This window comes from Anabrus simplex, chromosome 2 (genome assembly GCF_040414725.1).
Source record: "Anabrus simplex isolate iqAnaSimp1 chromosome 2, ASM4041472v1, whole genome shotgun sequence".
NCBI lineage: Eukaryota > Metazoa > Arthropoda > Insecta > Orthoptera > Tettigoniidae > Anabrus > Anabrus simplex.
The window spans coordinates 39,713,560-39,734,781 of NC_090266.1; positions in this window are offsets into that span (position 1 = coordinate 39,713,560).

A 21,222-nucleotide genomic window follows, 5' to 3' on the forward strand; every position below is an offset into this window, starting at 1 on the left:
ATAATAATAATAATAATAATAATAATAATAATAATAATAATAATAATAATGTTCCGGACCGTCGTCAAATGTGCGGACCGCGCTGGAAACGGCTCCTGGACGGGTAATGACTAAGAATGCAGCCTGGCCGCGGGTTCAGTGCCGCCAAGGCACCGAATATGACACCCCGCTGGATATCCTGAAGGATTTTATCCATATTAAAAATGATTATAGGAAAAGGTGGCACAGATTTACGGACCCAACTGACCGGGAGGAATACCTGAGCCTAACCCGGGAAGTACGAAATCGATTGCTGAAAAGGAAGATTGAAAAATGGGAGGAAACGTGCCGTAAAATTATAGAAGAGTCAGATCGGGAATTTTGGTGGATTCTCGCAGAAAACGAGTCAGATCGCGAATTTCGGAGGATTATATATCTAAAACAATAAGCATTCAATTATATATTTCAGTATAATACCGTAGCGAAGCACGGGTATCTTGCTAGTTAATTCATAATTCATAATGGACATCTCGAACGAACCCTTAAAACAAGTACAGATACGCAGAACATGAACTTTAGAACAGCAGGGAGACTGGGAGCTAGGAACCGGGGGCTCTAGACTAAGTGACACAGTAGCTCACACAGCAAGTGGGCGGGGTGATGTGTGATAATGGACAGTGCTCGATAGGAGGTTCGAATCCCACGTAAGAGTTTTTTAGCAGCCTGTTGCCTGGAATGTGGTAAGGTTGCGTACTTGATAGCTTCCAAGGACTATAAAAGACCGAATGCATAGTTGCAATGGGTATGGTACAGGGTTGGACGAGGATGAAAAGATTGTAGATCTGTGTGAAGTTAACTACGTCGTACATGTTTCAAGCTTCGTAGACCACAGGTATGTCCCATTGGAACGATAACAACTTGCGGTGGCAGGTAAGTATGTAGTTGCGCGAACTCCTCTTCTTCGAAGTAATTCACAACACAAAGTTTATTCACTGCCTCTGGATGTATTCCAGCGACGAGTATGTGGATATGTTACTTATCTATGGAGAAGCTAGATAGAATGCATAACAGGCACAACGCCTGTACCTAGAGCGCTCTCCGGATAGACGACAACCGACGGGAATGACATTTCGGAGTGTGGAAAGACGCCTGCAGAATACTGCATCCCTGGGAAGGACACGGACTATTCCAGATCAACCCGTGACGTCTGCTGACAGAGGAGAGGTCGTGTTTGACGCTATCTGGCGTAACCGTCATACTAGCACACGAGCCATTGTGCAGGAGACGAACATCAGCGGAGCGTCTTTTATGCGGATACTGAATACCCACCCCTTTCACCCGTACCATCTGCACTTACACCAGGAACTCCATGGTCACGATTTCGATGCCCGAGTGGCGTTCTGTCAATGGATACTACGGCATGTGGACACTAATCCTGCTTTTCTAGCGATTCTCTTATTTACGAACGAAGCACGATTCCACTACAATGGATCCGTTAATCTCCATAATATGCATTACTGGAGTGTGGATAATCCCCATTGGGTGCGACAGACAGCTTTTCAGGTACAGTTGGGCGTGAATGTATGGTGTGGAATCATGGGTGACTTCATCGGTCCCCATTATTTTGACGGCCTTATGACCAGCCAAAGTTATCTGCGATTTCTCCAAGATGAACTACCACCGTTTTCGGAAGATGTGCCACTTCTTGACCACTGCAGGATGTAGTTTCAACATGACGGAGCTCCACCGCACGCAGCGGTGGTCGTCAGGAACAATCCCCATGCGACGTATCTCCTGATAAATGGATAGGAAGGGGAGGACTTGTCGTATGGCCCGCCAGATCGCCCGATCTTATGCCCCTGGATATTTTTCTGTGAGGCCATTTAAACAACTTGTGCATGCACGGGAGCCAGCCAGTCCTTGTCACCTTAGACAGCTCATTACCAAGACATGCCGATCCGTTTCAACGGGCCAAACGGTCCTTACACTATCGCGCGCAGCTCTCTATCGACCAAGGAGATCGGCAGTTCGAGCAGGTGATCCGTTAAACGACATGGGGAACAGAAATCCTGCCACATGTTTCGTAGCCTCTATCAACCCAGCTCCATACCAACGGCCCTTTTCAGGGCCAAATAAACAAATCAGTCTGTGAAAAATACCGGTATTAAATATACAAACTTGACACATCCCAGGTAACTGGTTTAAAAAAAATACTTGATTGGGACTTGAACCTTCTAACCCTCGAGCACTGTCAACTATTACACATCCTAACGCGCTAGCCATGTGAGCTACTGTGACACTGGACTATGGCGGCCACTTCCCAGCCTGTACTGCCCACAGACCATCACCTACACATTCTCGCCCAACCCAGCACCATACCCAATTCAACGATACATACGGTCTTTTACAGGGTCAAATAAACAAATCAGTCTTTGGAACCTATCAAATATGAAACCTTACCAAATCCCAGGCAACTGGCTGCTAAACATTTCTTACGTGAGATTCGAAACTCCTACCTCGAGCACTGTCCACTATCACAAATCTCACCGCCCGATTACCATGTGAGCTACTGCGACACTTGTCCTACGGCGCCCATTTCCCAGCCTATACAGTACGACGTTGGTTACACTAAGTTTCTAATGATTTAAAGATAGGAGATATAGAACTAAATGGGGCCAAAGTGCTAGTTACAAATGGAGAATTGTGGCCGCGTTTCGTAAATTCATAGACTTGCAGACTGAAGGCTGAAAGGTATAACAGTCTATAATGAAGATATACTCGTATGTATGAAATGTACGTGGCAGTTGAATTGTGCGGTCTGTCTGTCTGTCTGTCTGTCTGTCTGTCTGTCTGTCTGTCTGTCTGTCTGTCTGTCTGTCTGTCTGTCTGTCTGTCTGTCTGTCTGTCTGTCTGTCTGTCTGTCTGTCTGTCTGTCTGTCTGTCTGTCTGTCTGTCTGTCTGTCTGTCTGTGCATATCATCATATCATCACACCCGTTCATTTCTTAAATCCTTTCATAAACCAGTAGTCATAGTGCACGATCACATTCTGGTGTCGAGAACTCATTTACTGTATTGTTTTACGTGTGTTCCACTTCCCGCAAACAGCAGCTACTGATTTGAAATATAAATATTCATGACGGCAGTGAATAGAGATTAAACTGTACCAGGTAGGATTTTATTGTCGTTGTACTTTCTGACTTATGCTATGAAATATATTAATTAAAGCTGTAACTCACACTCAGCAATTGTTTACACTGTTCTGCAATGTTCATTTAACTTCATTTTCTAATCACGCCTGAAAACTTGAAGTGCGATAATAAGATTCTATCGATTTTGTATTCTTAATTAAACCACTTATGACACACTTTCACAGTTTTCTGTCTAGTTTTCCATTTATTAGAAGGCAATTTATCATTCTCGTTAATTGGTAGTAATTGATCATTGGAATATTTCAACTGAAGAAAGTAACTTATTCGTAATATATTGAATGGTTTCAGGCTAGAAAATAAATGTTCTCAACAAGCAACTATATACGATCCTTCGTGTGGGATAGAATTGAATATTTGTTCTATTTCTAATGAAAATGTATTACACGCATTATTTAAAATATTTGTTGGATGCATTGTTCATGTAAATATAATGGATTGGTAGTACTTTATGTCCAATAGTGAAATATTCTATTGGCGGTATTTGATTTTCATGTTTATAACTCCGTATTAAGATACGGGGGGCGTACTATATTGTTTTACACTTTGTTTTTTGTACGTCCGGGTATGGTTCACATTTCACTTTTGAAGGTGGTCACGAGTAACTATTGTCTTGTCTTGGTAGCAGCACACGCACAGGGGCCAACGAATGCACTCGTCATAGCCATGTCAGTGAAGGAGCGAACAACATGGAAAACAACCGTCAGGGGCTGCGCTATACGATTTGGTTTCTATGGAAAGAAGGCGTGACCACTGCAGAAATTCATCGTGCTTGGTGGCAGTCTGTGGAGAACATGCACCGTTACGGAAAACAGTTTACTACTCGGTGGAAGGTTGGAAAACAGGCCTCATGTAAATGGAGTTATGTCTCGTCACCAGTCACAATCCTATCCATGAAGTCCGCTGGATCTTCATCATTGTGTTTCAAACGTTTTCTGCACACGTCCACACGCCTCTGCTTTTCGTCTGCAGACACGAGTCTAGGCACCCACGTGGATGACACCTTCCCCAACTGTAAGAGGCCGTGCACGATCCGCTGCAGGGTGTTTCGGCTAATTCCCGTGGCTGCCTCCATTTCCGCAAATGTGACGCACATGTTTCCTTGGATGGCCTGTTCGTCCCGGGCAATGTTGGCTGGTGTTGACACTGTCACATTCCCTCCAGAACTGCTTCCCTTGTCCACCGATGTGCGCCCTATTTTCCAACTTTCCACCCAGTTGTAAACTGTTTCCCGTGGCGGAGCATGTTCTCCACAGACTGCCACCAAGCACCGTTGAATTTATGCAGTGGTCACGCCTTCTTTCCATAGGAACCAAGTCGTATAGCGCTGTCCCTGACGGTTGCTTTCCATGTTGTCTGCTCCTGCGCTAACAGTGCTTTTATGAAATGGCTATGACGAGTGCATTCGTTGATCCCTGTGCGTGTGCTGCTACCAAACGGTGGAACAAGACACTAGTAACACGTCACCACCTTCAAAGGTGAAATGTGAGCCATAGCCGGACGTATAAAAAGTAAAGTGTAAAACAATATAGTATGACCCTCGTATGACCCTGTGCATAAAGGAAAGGGTGATAGACATAAAGCTGAAAATTACAGGCCAGTAAGTTTGACATGCATTGTATGTAAGCTTCGGGAAGGCATTCTTTCTGATTATATTAGACATGTTTGTGAAATTAATAACTGGTTCGATAGAAGGCAATTCGGTTTTAGGAAAGGTTATTCCACTGAAGCTCAACTTGTAGGATTCCAGCAAGATATAGCAGATATCTTGGATTCAGGAGGTCAAATGGACTGTATCGCAATTGACCTGTCTAAAGCATTTGATAGGGTGGATCATGGGAGCCTACTGGCAAAAATGAGTGCAATTGGACTAGACAAAAGAGTGACTGAATGGGTTGCTATATTTCTAGAAAATAGATCTCAGAGAATTAGAGTAGGTGAAGCTTTATCTGACCCTGTAATAATTAAGAGGGGAATTCCTCAAGGCAGTATTATCGGACCTTTATGTTTTCTTATATATATAAATGATATGATTAAAGGAGTGGAATCGGAGGTAAGGCTTTTTGCGGATGATGTTATTCTCTATAGAGTGATAAATAAGTTACAAGATTGTGAGCAACTGCAACGTGACCTCGAAAATGTTGTGAGATGGACAGCAGGCAATGGTATGTTGATAAACGGGGTTAAAAGTCAGGTTGTGAGTTTTACAAGTAGGAAAAGTCCTCTCAGTTTTAATTACTGCGTTGATGGGGTGAAAGTTCCTTTTGGGGATCATTGTAAGTATCTAGGTGTTAATATAAGGAAAGATCTTCATTGGGGTAATCACATAAATGGGATTGTAAATAAAGGGTACAGATCTCTGCACATGGTTTTGAGGGTGTTTAGGGGTTGTAGTAAGGATGTAAAGGAGAGGGCATATAATTCTCTGGTAAGACCCCAACTAGAGTATGATTCCAGTGTATGGGACCCTCACCAGGATTACCTGATTCAAGAACTGGAAAAAATCCAAAGAAAAGCAGCTCGATTTGTTCTGGGCGATTTCCGACAAAAGAGTAGCGTTACAAAAATGTTGCAATGTTTGGGTTGGGAAGAATTGAGAGAAAGAAGAAGAGCTGCTCGACTAAGTGGTATGTTCCGGGCTGTCAGCGGAGAGATGGCGTGGAATGACATTAGTAGACGAATAAGTTTGAATGGCGTTTATAAAAGTAGGAAAGATCACAATATGAAGATAAAGTTGGAATTCAAGAGGACAAACTGGGGCAAATATTCATTTATAGGAAGGGGAGTTAGGGATTGGAATAACTTACCAAGAGGGATGTTCAATAAATTTCCTATTTCTTTGAAATCATTTAGGAAAAGGCTAGGAAAACAAAAATAGGGAATCTGCCACCTGAGCGACTGCCCTAAATGCAGATCAGTACTGATTGATTGATTGATTTATCGGAATACCAGTTAATAGAGGGTAAAGGCCATGCTAAATTAATTTGCGCGTTTGCTAGAGAACAGACTTTATATTTTACGGACGCTTTTCGATGATTGTGACCATGGAGGACTGAACGTGCCTTAATTTCTGAATTATCGACTTATGAATGATGGGTATATCATAAGAAGTCTTATTTAAATTCTGAATCAGATCAATGAGTCAAAATATCAATGGGATTGATATGTATTATTTACAGAAGAACGGTAACTCAACTTGAAGCTGAGTTGGAAGGAAGAAGATGAGTCTGAAACACGTCAAGCAATCCTGACTTAACACCTATGTATGAGGATCGAACTACGAAGTGAAAGCTCACGTTCATGATATCCGTAGATCTAGAAACGTCGTTCCTTAATGTTCGTATGACCAAGCTATTTGAGATTCGGAGGCGGATCGGGATCAGAGACGAGAAACAAGGATTACCTTCAATCTGTAAAACATCAGGATTTCAATTGTTTGTATAGAAGATGTGGTAAAGGAAGTCAGTGAGGAATTTGGAAAGGGAGTCACAATTCAAGGACATGAATTCAAAGCTCTAAGATTTGCTGACGATACTGTTATTTTATCGGTCTCTGCAGAATATCCAGAGATATTTCTGAATGATATGGACATAGTCTTAATGAAGGAGTTGCGAGATGAAAATAAATTCAAAAATCAAAATTAATGGAGTGCAGTCGAATTAAGTCAGGTTAAGCATTAAATATTAGAGTAGGAAATGAAGCCTTATAGGAAGAGTATGCGTACAGTTACCTGTGCAGTAGAGTAAATAAAGATGGTAGAAGTTCAGACAAGCACAAGCAAGGCCGGCATTCGTCTGTAGCGTGGTATTATATGGAAGTGAAAGATGGACGGTCAATTGCTCAGAAATAACGATAATAGAAGATCTCGAAATGTAGTGTTGGAGAAAATGCTGAATGTGACACAGGTAATTCGAATAACGAATGAAGAGTTTCTGAATCAAAATTGGGGAGAGGGGAAAAATTTGAAGAATTTTGAGCAGAATAAGAAATAGAAAGGTAGAATATTGGCTACCATAAGACACCCAGGACTTGTTCAAATGGTTTTAGAGTCAAGTGTAGGTGGTAAGAACGGTGAGGTTAAAGCAAGGCATGAATATGACAAACAGATTAGTGTAGATGTAGAATGTAATAGTTACGTTAGAAATGACAAATTTAACACAGCATAGGGTAGCATGTAGAGCTGCATCAAACCATTGTATAAATTGATGATCCAAAAATCAATGGAATATCAGTTTTTATGAATTCGCGGTACTCACAGTGTGTTGGTTAGTTCTGTCAATTAGATCAATAAAATCGGTCAAATCATAATAGAGTGGAAAATTACATTAGTTGTGTGTGTTCAGTCAGAGCTCAACTAAGACATTGTTTATTCCTTTATTATTTTACAAGTGACTTTAAGTCGCAGACCGGTCTTATGGAGACAATGGGACAGGAAAGGGCTAGGAATGGGAAGAAAGTGACCATACCGCCGCAGTGTTTGCCTGGTGTGAAAATGAGGAATCATGGGAAATCATCTTTAGGACTGCCGACGGTGGGGTTCGAACCCACTATCTCTCGAATGCAAACACACAGCTGCGTACCCAACTCGCTCGCTCTATTCCTTTAAGAAAACAAATTAAAAATTAAAAAAAACTGTTTCAGTAGACTGTCCTATATAATTTGTTCCACCCGTAGCACCTTATACATCATTCATGTCTAACAAGCACAGGTACATCTGTGGGCAATCAACATTGCCATCAATTCCTATGACACCAATATGGGGGCAAAATCTATAACAGGATGCATAATTATTTTTATAATATAAGATTTTTGAGAGGAACCACAACAGTCTAGATTGTCCGATGTCTATATATATAAAGTAAGAGTTTTGTCTGTACATTGCTCAGAGTTTATAAATAATGGTATTTCTGTATCGGTCGTGTCCAGAGTAACAAGGAAATCCACCTTTTAATTTTCCATCATCACTGTCGCCTGTCTGTATGTGTACACGGGCATTACGAGAAAGCGGCTGGAGATAATTTAATGAAAATCGGTATGTAAAGACAGGGAATGATGCACTACAGTTTAGGCTGTAAATAATTGTATTCACACTGAGGGAAATGGCAGTTAAGGGAAGGCCTAAAATTTAATTCTGAAGTATTTATGTTATTAATGGCCCTATGAATAAATACTACATAACTAAAGTTATACAGATTTAAATATCCGATCATTTATATCTTATACTTTTTATCGTACCGGCTATGATAACAGAGTATTCATGAATATCTATTTTGTTGTTAAATCCATATCAAAACCGAAATACAAGAAAATAGGTGAACAGAATTTAATGAAAATCGGTATGTGAATTCTGCGAGCAACATACTACGGTCTGAGATATAAACCTTTTTTATCCATGCTAGATGAAATGGTAGTTTAGGGGAAGATGACTAAAATTTAATTTTTCAAATACCTATGTTATTGGTCTTAACGAAAAGTATTACACATCGTAACAAAAGTTATAGAAACTACAAGCTGAACTCATGTATGTGTTATACAGTTTTACCGTACGGACTATTATAATACAATAACGAATTTAGACCTTTTTACTTTGTCCATATCAACGCCAAGCATTGTTGACATTGTAATATTGTTTAATAATGTTAACTGACGATGGTTTTTGTCATGATTGTCTTAAGCTGAAAAGCCGCGTGGTCATCGGCCTGTATCGACAAGGAAAACTGTTAAGATGATTATAAAAATGAGAAAAGAATCGTGAGGACTGACTTTACATTAGATGCTCTAATATCCCAGAGTCGGAAGAAAACTAAATGTGAAGGGCTACAATAACGAAAGCTCATCAAACTGATCAACTGACAATTGGTGCAATGTGATTTGTCCCCTCATCTCCGATAGATGGGGTTACTGATGTGTCTCGGGTAAAACAGCCTGCCTGAATATTAGCAGAAAGCAGCTGGGGCACATTCTATATGATTGACCCGGATCCGAGAAGAAAATAATGGATGAATGATCGCTAAAAAATTGCAACACATTTTTGAGGTGTCTTTGAATTGAGTTATGTTCCTACAAGCATAGGCCATAAGTTGCTTAGCCATTAGTCTTTATCATCAAAAGAATCCATGGAATGGACTATCTCAAGGCAGTGTACTGGCTCCTATTCTTTTCAACATCTACACGAATGACCAGCCATTACCAGAAAATACTAAGAGCTTTATCTATGCCGATGACCTTGCACTTACTACTGAAACTGATACCTTTGATGAAGCAGAGATCTCTTTAACTGCTGCATTAGAAAGAGCTAGGTACCTATTATGAGAAAAACCAACTCAAACCAAATCCAGCTAAGACTCAAATTTGTGCGTTCCGTCTGCGTCATGCACAGGCCTCTCAGAAACTCAAAGTACTATGGAAGGGGAACTCACTGAAACACTGCTTTACACCAAAGTACCTGAGAGTTATGCTGGATCGCACATTAACAAATAAGGAACATTGCCAAAACCTGAAACAAAAGATCGCTGCCAGAAACAACATTCTACGAAAGTTATCAGGAACAAGTTGGGGACACAACCACAAACAATTAGAATATCAGCTCTGGCTCTATGCTATTCTGCAGGAGAATATGCCTCCCCGGTTTGGTACAGGTCAGCTCATACGAAGCAGGTCGACATCGCTTTAAACGAAAGCTGCAGGATCATTACTGGATGCTTGAAACCTACACCCATTGAGAAGGTCCAACTTTTAGCTGGTATTGCTCACGGTGAGATTCGTAGGGAGGTAGCAGCTAACAAAGAAAGGCTCCAGTCATCTTCTTCAGAAGCACATCCTCTCTATGGGAACCACCCAGCCATACAGAGGTTAAAATCTAGAAAAAGTTTTCTCCGCACATCAGTTAACCTTGAGGGGCAAGCAGAGAATTCCAACTGGATAGAGCCGAAGGAAAGTCTTCCATGTGGACACCAGGAGAAGTGGACAGTATGGAAAGCCCTTAACAGACTCCGTACGGAAGCGGGCAGAACAAAAGTAAATTTGCGGAAGTGGGGCTTCTCAAGTGATTCATCACTTTGTGATTGCGAAGAGCAGCAGACGATCCAACATCTATGCCAGTGTGTTTTATGTTCTTCAATGTGCACTATGAAAGACTTGATTGCAGCCTCCCCCAACGCTATTGACGTCGCCCAATACTGGTCAAGCATCATCTAGCTCTCGAATATTGTTGCTCTATCTGTGATTGTATAATAGACTTGTATATTTGTATAGTAGGAATGTAGATATCTTGTTGCTTTTTGTTAAACATCTGTAAGTAAAGTTGATACTTCTGACACGAATAAAGAAAGATCACCAATAATGATTTGCAGGCGGGGAACTTAAGACAAAACGGCACTCCTCATTCGTCATAGCCAATCCTTGCAATTTCAGTTGAATTCCGAGTAATTCTCACCAAGATGAACTTGGTTCATATCACAGAGCATGTGGGGGTTTATAATATGGAAATCACGCTTTGAGGTTCGGATTCCAAGACAACGAGAAGCCCTCTTGGCTATGATCACCAGGGAAGAAGCTGCGAAGTTCGGATAACGTAGCTATCAGCATGCATTCGGGAGATAGTGGGTTCGAACCCCACTGTTGACAGCCATGAAGATGGTTTTCCGTGGTTTCCTATTTTCACACCCGGAAAGTTGTGTACGTCATTAAAGGCCAAGGTCCCTTCCTTCCCAGTCCGTGTAGTTTCCTATCCCATCGTCGCCTTAAAAACTATCTGTGTCGCAATGACGTGAAGCAAATTGTAAGAAAAGTAATATATTTAATGTCAAGTAAAACTACTGCCATGGTTGCTTAGCTTACCAGTGGTGAAAGCAACTCTTCATCTCCATACCAGTATCTCTGTAAGAACTGCTGTGAATAAAATGAGCCGACGGATCGAGGAATCCACATAATTAAAACTAGTCATCACCTGAAATGAACTATTTGGAAACAAATTTTTCCATTCTTGAACTACGGTTATGAAGAACTCTGGCAATGTTTGCCAATCCCGAAACATATATGATTTTCAATCTTCATCAGTTTACCGTCCAGGGTTGGTTTGCCCCTCGGAGTCAGCAACGGAGCCCACCTCTACAGCATCAAGGACGGTGTCGTGGAGCGTGAAACTTCGAGCCGGGGATTACAATTAGGAAGGAGGGCCAGTACCACACCCAGGTGGCCTCACCTTCCGTGCCGAACAGGGGCTTTGTGGGGGGGATGGGAAAATTGGAAGGGATGGACAAGGAAGAGGGAAGGAAGCGGCCGTGGCCTAAAGTTAGGAAAATTAAGAAACCAAGAAAAACCACTTCGTGGATGGCTGAAGTGGGAGTCGAAACCTCCTCTAATAACTTGCCGTTCCAGCCGTCGTACCACTTTTCAAATTTCGTGGCAGAGCCGGGAATCGAACCCGTACGTTCGGGGGTGACAGCTACTCACACTAACCACTACACCACAGAGACGGACAGACGTTACTTTGCTTATTCTATGCATAAGCTTTTCATCATTCACAAATACTGAAGCAGATACTGAAATAATCTGTCAAGAAGCAAGAAAATAGTTTCTGTATAACTAGGCCAATGAGCCATATTTGCCTGTCATTGAGGAGGAATGTTCGATTTCTGTTCAGCTGTAAATAGTTTTAGCCCAAGTTTAATTCTAATTGTGAATTGCTTTAAAAGTAAATCGATGTGGATGTGATTTGTATTTGCAGTAATATGTGAACTGTTGGTGCACCAGGTTGGAACAATGGCAGGAGGGTTCTCAGAATGAGGAAATATAGGCTAACAAGGGGAGGGCCTGACATGTGCCTCACCGATTTGTTAAAATTTTGCAGGGACGTTCTATATTGAGAATAAGGAGACATGTATTTCGGCGTTTTGTAGATACTCTTTAGTTTTTTAAACTGATGACGGAAAATTGTATTTTCAATGCTATGCATACAGATATCATCTATAACTTGTTTTATTTGTAAAATATGAAGAACAAACTTAATACTATTCGAGTTATTTACCTGTTTGTATTTCCATGCTGCACCAGAGCGAGGTCGGCGTTGGACTACCAAACCGCTGGCTGTTTCTTTTTGTTTTCGCTCACTTTTTTCGGTGAATCTGATAATATTCTGATAATTAGAGTAATTTTGATTGCCTTTTTGGCATGTAAAACATCGGAAGATGTTATTAACAATCTTCATGTAATGTTAATATTTTTGTGATACGCCTCTTCGGGATTTCCTCATGAGATGATTTTATCGAAATTATGCAGTCCATGTCTAATGGATATTGATATGTCAGAAGTATCGTATACCTGTATTCCATGAGGTTATAGGTACTAAAATATGCTATAGGCGTTCTATCGATGTATAGCATTGAAAATATGATATTCTGTCATCAATTTCAACCTCGATTTTTTCAAAAACTAGGGAGTGTCTAGCAAAACGCCGAAACAGGTGCCTCTTTATTTTCAATATATAACGTCACTGCATAATGTTACCAAAATAGCGGAGGTACATGTTAGACCCTTCCCATGTAAGTTAGGAACGAATTCGTTGAATGAAGCTGCCTGTATGGTGACGTCTTGTGAGGGAAATGGAGGAGGATGAGTTACGTTAGGACTAGGCCGTGAAACGTAAGAGATGGAGAGAGAGAGACAAAAGGTGAGTTCATAAACTCCTACTTACTACGCACGTTCTTTACCGCCTGTGCCATTTGGCCTATGAACGTCTCGGTATGTTTCGTATATGTAAGATACCCTCTGGCGACATCTGTCTTTCTGATTTTGAATTATGCCCGGAGCCGGAGTTGGTGTTATTCATTGACACAGATTGAACAATATTTAAGAATATATGTGACAAATCTCAAGTACTGCAATGCCGAGGTCAAGTAATTCGCTCAAGTTTAGTATTACCATTCGTTTTTTAATATTTGTTCAGTTTTGTTTCTTTGTTCCTTAGGTATTGTATATTTCTAATTAGTAGATTCAATTCATTGATATGTAAGCCGTACTGTATACCTTCTAATGAGGTTGTTGGTTGTTTGTCTGCCCGTTTTATTTTATTTTGGTTTTATTTTAGTTTGGTTTTGTTAGTTTGTTTGTTTTTGGCTGCTGACGTACAGTAGAGTTGGAAGAGGGCGAGATAGGCCTGACCTATCTCAAGCTAAAGTGTTGATTCGGTACGTCTGCACATGTAGAGTAGAGTAAAGTAGTGAATAGTGTTAGGTTAGAGGAAGTAAGAAAAAAAAGTAATTCTCTCAATGAAGAAGAAATATTACGAGTAATTATACGTGCCGAGTGAGCTGTCGATGAATATGACGGCAGTCTCTTTGTGAGCAGCTATGATATTTCCAACATTCGAAATTTAACTTTTGTATGTTGTAGAATATAGATAATGTGAGGAAATGTATTGTAAGATGTTTCGGCAAACAGAACTGAGGTTCACAAAGCGTGGGAAATTTCTCAGGATAACAGTCGGTATTCGAAATGTAGTTCCTGAAAAGTTAATAACATAGAGATAAGAGGTCTACAACTGATCGGGGTTGGGAGTTGCGCAAATGCACAGTAAATTCATAGAGGTTTTGCAAAATGAACGCTGAAAGGAATAAGAGTATAAAATAAATACTTATATACGTAGGTACAGCTGGAGCAATGCCGTTGAAATTAGGTCCTGGAATGAACAGGCATGGACTGCATTCAACAGAATGAGCAAACTTCTCTGTAACAAGGACTGTAAGTTCAATCTCCGTCTCCATTTACTTCGGACTTATGTATTTTCTGTCCTATTTCATGGTGCGGAGACTTGGAACCTAGCACAGAATACCACCAACAAGCTTCGACCTTTCGAGATGTTGTGCTACCGACGAATACTCAAAATGTCTCGGGTAAAATTAAAGTACTCCAAGGCCTGAACAAAGAGCTAGAGGTCATGGACAACATCAAAAAGAAGAAACTTGAGCACTTTGGACATGTGATTCGAAATGATAAATATACACTCCATCAACTTATCTTCAAGTAGGGGAAGAAGTAGAATATCTTGGCTACGCAATCTACGAGAATGGTTCGGGATCAGCACCCCACTCTTTTCCGAGTTGCTCAGAACAAGAACCAGATCGCCCTGATGACAGCCGACATCCAATGAGGATGTGATGCAAGAAGTAGAAGCAGAAGAAGAAGACTTAGTCCTTTCCACCGTCGAATTAAATATATTCCACTGGTTCTTGTGTCACTTCCATGTTCTAATTAACTTATCCCCACGTTCTCAAGATCATTCCAAATTTCCTGTAAGAGAAATAAAACTAATTTGATAGAGAATGTATTCTTCAGAATTGAGGGTTATTGGGCGAAAAGAAATGAGTATATAGCAGGAAATGAAACATAACCAAGAGTGAAAGAATCACATTTGAAATAAGTACGTTATGGGATGGGTTGATGCGTGTACACGTAGCTGACGTAATACCATGTAATGAAAATAGACCAAAGGAGTTAGTTAAAAGGCTAATGAGATATACTTTAAAGAACAGGAGTATCGAGGTGCGCTTAAAGGACTCAGATTATAAACGTAGAATCAGAGGTAGTTGAAACGCTAGAAGCAATGTAAAGAGATCAAATTCGCTACAAAGAAAATGTATGAATGTACTCTAATGACGTTTTTCTACATCTGCTATACCATTATCTACTGACGACACAACAAGTGACACGACGTGAAGAGAGAAAATGATAAGGGTTAATAGTAATATGACTCTGAAAGTGAAGAACAGGGATGGGAGAGTTGGGAGGTGGTGGTAGGGAGGAAATTCTGCTTGCCACATTTCCTGTACAGCGGCACTTCTAAACGTTATTACAGTTCACTGCAACGCGTCACCTCTCAGCAGAAAGATGTGAAGACGTGCTTAGAAAATCACAACACTTCAGCTTATAATAGATTCATTTGCAAACCTGGAGGTTGTCAAATATCGAATGTGAGCAAGTAAATTATATCAAGCTTCGTGTTAATGAACCTATTTGAGGTAAAAGCTAATAATCACTAAATTGTAAAGAGACGACGACTTAAAAATATAGCACTGAGAAATGTGGTGAGTTCATAATCAGCAAAGTGCTACATATGATGCTGAGAAGGATGGAGAGTGTACCATCAGCTATTTACAATACTGAATAAGGTGTAGAGTGTACCATTAGCTACTTATAATATAGAGAGCGCAGTAGAGTGTACCATCTGATACTTACTGTATAGTATCGAGAGAGGGCTAGAGTGTACCTGCATTTACTTAGAGTATTGAGAGAGGTGAAGAGTGTAGCAACACCTACTTACAGTACTGAGAGAGACGTAAAGTGTACCATCAGCTACTAGTAGTACTGAGAGAGGTGCAAAGTGTACCATGAACAACTTATAATATTGAAAGTGGTGTAGAGTGTACTATCAGATACTTAGAATATTGAGAGAGGTACAGAGTTACCATCAGGTACTTACAGTACTGAGAGTGGTGTAGAGGGTACTATCAGCTACTTATATTAGTCTACTGCAAGAGGTGTGGAGTGTACCATCAGTTATTTAGAGTATCGCGAAAGGTGCAGAGTGTACCATCAGCTACTCATAATACTGAGAAGTCCGACTCGTTGGCTGAATGGTCAGCGTACTGGCCTTCGGTTCAGAGGGTCCCGGGTTCGATTCCCGGCCGGGTCGGGGATTTTAACCTTCATTGGTTAATTCCAGTGGCTCGGGGGCTGGGTGTTTGTGCTGTCCCCAACATCTCAGCAACTCTCACACACCACACATAACTCTATCCTCCACCACAATAACATGCAGTTACCTAGATATGCCAGATGCCGCCCACCCTCATCGGAGGGTCTGCCTTACAAGGGCTACACACGGCTAGAAATAGCCATACGAAATCATCATTATCATCATACTGAGAAAGGTGGATTGTGTACCATCAGCTACTTATAGCACTGAGAGAGGCACAGAGTGTACCATCAGCTACTTATAGAATTTAGAGAGGTGTAGAGTGTACTATCAGCTACTTATAGTATTGAGAGAGGTGTAGAGTGTACCATCAGGTCCTTATAGTACTGAGAGAGGTGTAGACTGTGCAATCAACTACATAGAATATTGCGAGAGGTGTGGATTGTACCATCAGCTATTTAGAGTATTGAGATAAGCATATCGTGTACCAGCAGCTACATATTGTAGAGTGTGTAGATAGGTTTAGAGTGTACTATTGGCTACTTATAGCTCTGGGAGATTGTTAGAGTATACCAACAGCTATTTAAAGTACTGAAATTTTAGATTGTACCTCCAGCTACTTATTGTATTTAGAGTTGTATAAAGTGTACCATCAGCTACTTATATTACTGAGGGATGTATATACAGTTCCATCATCTTATTATAGTATTGAGAGAGGTGTGGAGTGTAGACATCATCTACTCATAGTATTGAGATTGGTGTAGAGTGTTCCATCATCTACTTAGTACTGACTAAGGTGTGGTGTGTACCATCATCTACTCACAGTATTGAGACAGGTGTAGAGTGTACCATCATCTACTTATAGTATTGAGAGAGGTGTAGAGTGTACCATCAACTACTTATAGTATTGAGAGAGGTGTAGGGTGTACCATCATCTAGTTATAGTATTCATAGGGGTGTGGAGTGTACCATCAACCAATTATAGTATTGCGAGAAGTGTGGAATGTACCATTATCTACTTACAGTACTCAGAGAGGTGTGGATTGTGCAATCATCTACATATAGTATTGAGAGAGGTGTGGAATGTACCATCATCTACTTATAATGTTGAGAGATTTGTAAAGTGTACCACCATCTACTTATAGTTCTGGGAGTGGTGTAAAGTGTACCATCGACTACTATTAGTATTTAGAGAGGTGTAGATTGTACCATCGGCTACTTATAGTATTGAGATAGGTGTAGAGTGAACCATCAGCTATTTATAGTATAGAGAGGCTATTGTGTGCCACAAGCTATATTGAGTGCTGATGTAGGTTCAAAGTGCACTATTACCTACTCATTTCACTGAGATATTTGTAGAGCATACCATCGGCTACTTAATGTACTGAGAGACTTTTAGATTGTGCCATTAGCTACTCATAGTATTGAGAGAGGGTAGAGTGTACCACCATCTACTTATTGTACAGTAGTGAGTGGTGTAAAGTATACAGTACCATCAGTTACTTCTAGTACTGAGAGATGTGTAGCGTGTACCATCATTGGATAGTATTTAGAGAGGTGTGCAGTGTCCCATCATCTACTCATAGTATTGAGAGAGGTGTAAAGTGTTCCATCATCTACTTAGTACTGGGCGAGGTGTAGAGTGTGCCATCATCTACTCACAGCATTGAGAGATGTGTGGAGTGTACCATCATCTACTTAAAATACTGAGAGAGGCGTGGAGTGGGCCATCATCTACTTATGGTATTGAGGGAGGTGTAGCATTTTCCATCATCTACTTATAGTACTGAGAGGTGTGTGGAGTGTACTATCCGCTACTTATAGTATTGAGAGGTGTAGAGTGTACCATCAGCTACTCATAGTACTGAGAGTGGTGTGGAGGGTACCATCCGCTACTTATAGTATTGAGGGGTGTGGAGTGTACCATCATCTACTTAAAATACTGAGACATGCGTGGAGTGGGCCAACATCTACTCATGGTATTGAGGGAGGTGTAGCATTCTCCGTCATCTACTTATAGTACTGAGAGGTGTGTGGAGTGTACCATCCGCTACTTATAGTATTGAGTGGTGTGGAGTGTACCATCATCTACTTAAAATACTGAGACAGACGTGGAGTGAGCCATCATCTACTCATGGTATTGAGGGAGGTGTGTGGAGTGTACCATCCGCTACTTATAGTATTGAGAGGTGTGGAGTGTACCATCAGCTACTTACAGTACTCAGAGAGCTGAGGAGTGTACCATCAGCTACTTATGGTATTGTAAGAGGTGGATGAGATCAGCTACTCATAGTATTGAGAAAGGTGTAGAGTGTTCCATGATCTACTTATAGTACCGAGAGAGGTGTGCAGTGCACCGTCAGCTACTCATAGTATTGAGACAGATATGGAGTGTACCATTGGCTACTTATTGTACTTAGAGAGATATGGAGTGTATCATCAGCTACTTAAAACCGGTAGTGAGAGAGGTTTGCAGGTTACCATCAGCTATTTACAGTAGTGAGAGATGTGTAGAGTGTACCATCAGATACTCATAGTATTGAGAGAGGTGTGTGCAGAGTGTACTATCAGATATTTGTAGTACTGCGAGAAGTGTAGTTTTTTTATATCATCTACTTATTGTACTGAGAGAGGTGTGGATTATATCATTATCTACGTATAGTATTGAGAGAGGTGTGGAATATACCTTCATCTACTTATAGTTTTGAGGGATCTGTAGAGTTTACAATCATGTACTTATAGTTCTGGTTTTGGTGTAGAGTGTACCAGAATCTGCCACCCAGGAGACTGCCCGAAACGCAGATCAGGATTGATTGATTGATTGATTGATTGATTGATTGATTGATAGATAGATAGATTGATTGATTGATTGATTGATTGATTGATTGATTGATTGATTGATTGATTGATTGATTGATTGATTGATTGATTGATTGATTGATTGATTGATTGATAGTAAAGTTAAGAACATAACTACCCAACAACTACAACATGAGTACATAAAGCAATTCCATGGAAGGAATTGTGAGCTTGGACGGAGTGACTGCGAGTGGGTGAAGAATACCTTTAGGACGACGAAGAGGCCCCAGTATCAACAGCTCACTGCGGTTCAATGAGGCTGTGTATTAGGGACTACGTTAGGGTAGATTGACCTTCACCGGGCGCGTTGGCCGTGCGCGTAGAGGCGCGCGGCTGTGAGCTTGCATCCGGGAGATAGTAGGTTCGAATCCCACTATCGGCAGCCCTGAAAATGGTTTCCCGTGGTTTCCCATTTTCACACCAGGCGAATGCTGGGGCTGTACCTTAATTAAGGCCACGGCCGCTTCCTTACAACTCCTAGGCCTTTCCTCTCCCATCGTCGCCATAAGACCTATCTGTGTCGGCGCGACGTAAAGCCCCTAGCAAAAAAAAGATTGACCTTCCGCGCTATTGCAGAACGACTTGGCTGTAATGTCTCCACTGTGCATGCATGCTGGCAGCAGTGGTCACGGGAAGGTACGCTCGCAAGAAGACCGGGCTCCGAACGTCCCGGTGGCACCACCAAGAGGGAGGACCGCCATATTCGGCATATGGCTGTGGCGCAGCCGACATCGTCTGTAGCAGCAATTCGAACGTAATTTGTCACCACAGTGACGCAACGAACTGTTCGAAATCGGTTACTTGAAGGACAGCTCCAAGCCGGACGCCCGCGGCGTGCATTTCACCGCAGTCAGCGACTTAAGCGATGTCAAGCGAGAGATCATTGGAGGATGGAGTGGAGGTCCGTTGTGTTTTCCGATAAAAGCAAGTTCTCCTTAGGTGCCAGTGATGGTCGTGTGTTGGTTAGAAGGAGGCCAGGTGAGCACCTTCATTCCACCTACACCGGGAGTTCTTGTCTGGGGAGCAATTTACAATGTCAGCAGGAGCACTCACGTTGTTATCCCACACACCTTCACTGAAAATGTGTACGATCGTCTTGTGATTCGACCTTCCGTGCTGGAATTCATGAACAGCATTTCCGGGGGTGTTTTCCAACAGTATAATGCACGCCCCCATGCCGCTCTTGTAACCCAACGTGCTCTACAGAGTGTCGACATGTTGCGTTGGCTTGCTCGATCCCCCTATCTGTCCCCAGTCGAGCACGTATAGGATAGCATTGGTCAACAACTCCAGCGTCATCCACAACCGGCATTAACCGTCCCTGCACTGACAGACCAACTGCAACAGGCTTGGAACTGTATCCCACAAGCTGGCATCGGGCACCTGAATGACACGTTTGCATGTCTGCATTCAACAACCAGGAGATTACACCGGTTAATAATGGACCCGCATTGCATATTTGGGAAGGCTTTTCTCGCGCGGATATTTATCTGCAGTCTTGTACCTTGAATAAATTAAATATGTTGCCTTCACAAATATATTTCCAAAATTTCCGTATTCTAGGTTCCTTATTTCATGGTGTTCGCATATTTTCTTACGCCAGTGAACTTCCCGTTGCTTTCACCACAGAACCGTCATTTAAACTAAGCAAATGGCTGGTAGTTTTAAACCAAACCAAACCCCATGGTGCAACTCCCCCGAAGGGCTATGGCTTACCAAGCGACCGCTGCTCTGCCCGGACGTTGAATCCACTCGGCCGATATTCTTTGCGTTCTACACGGGAGCCGCTATTTCATAGTCAGATAGCTCCTCAATTGTAATCACATAGGCTAAGTGGATCTCGAACCAGCCTTCATATCCAGGTAAAAATCCCTATCCTGGCCGGGGATCGAAGCTGGGGCCTTCGGGTAATAGGCAGGCACGCTACTCCTACACCTCCTACACCTCCTACCTACAAGCTGGTTGATTTACGTATCTGTCTATTGTTATCATAGGTTAGGAGCTTCTGGTTTTCTTGGAATCGGAACGTCAGGAACGTGCTGTTCTTTCCTAAATCCCTTCCCCTCCACTTTCGCTTGACAGATTCATTGCCACAGAATTCCCCTCAGCCCCTAATTCCCTTCCCCACTCTACTGAACAATGTCATTGCCGACAGCACTTTTCTCACGCCGATCATACAACCACGAAGGGATCTGGGAAACTGGTTGCAAACGTAATCGCTGAGGTAAGGGGCGATCAGCAGCTTAGTCTAAGTACAGATATGTTTTCACAGTTATTAATATGACAATTGAGGCCAACTACAGTCATAATTTGTCTCACTCGTTCATAATATCAGCAGTTTCCATTCATTGACAAGTTTAGGCAACTTGAACAAAAATGCACTTGCTATTTGCAAGACTTGAAGTGATTTGATAGAACCTTGTAGAACAAAATATATCATTATTTCGTTGTTAGTGAGTGTTATTTAACAAGTATGTTGTAGTACT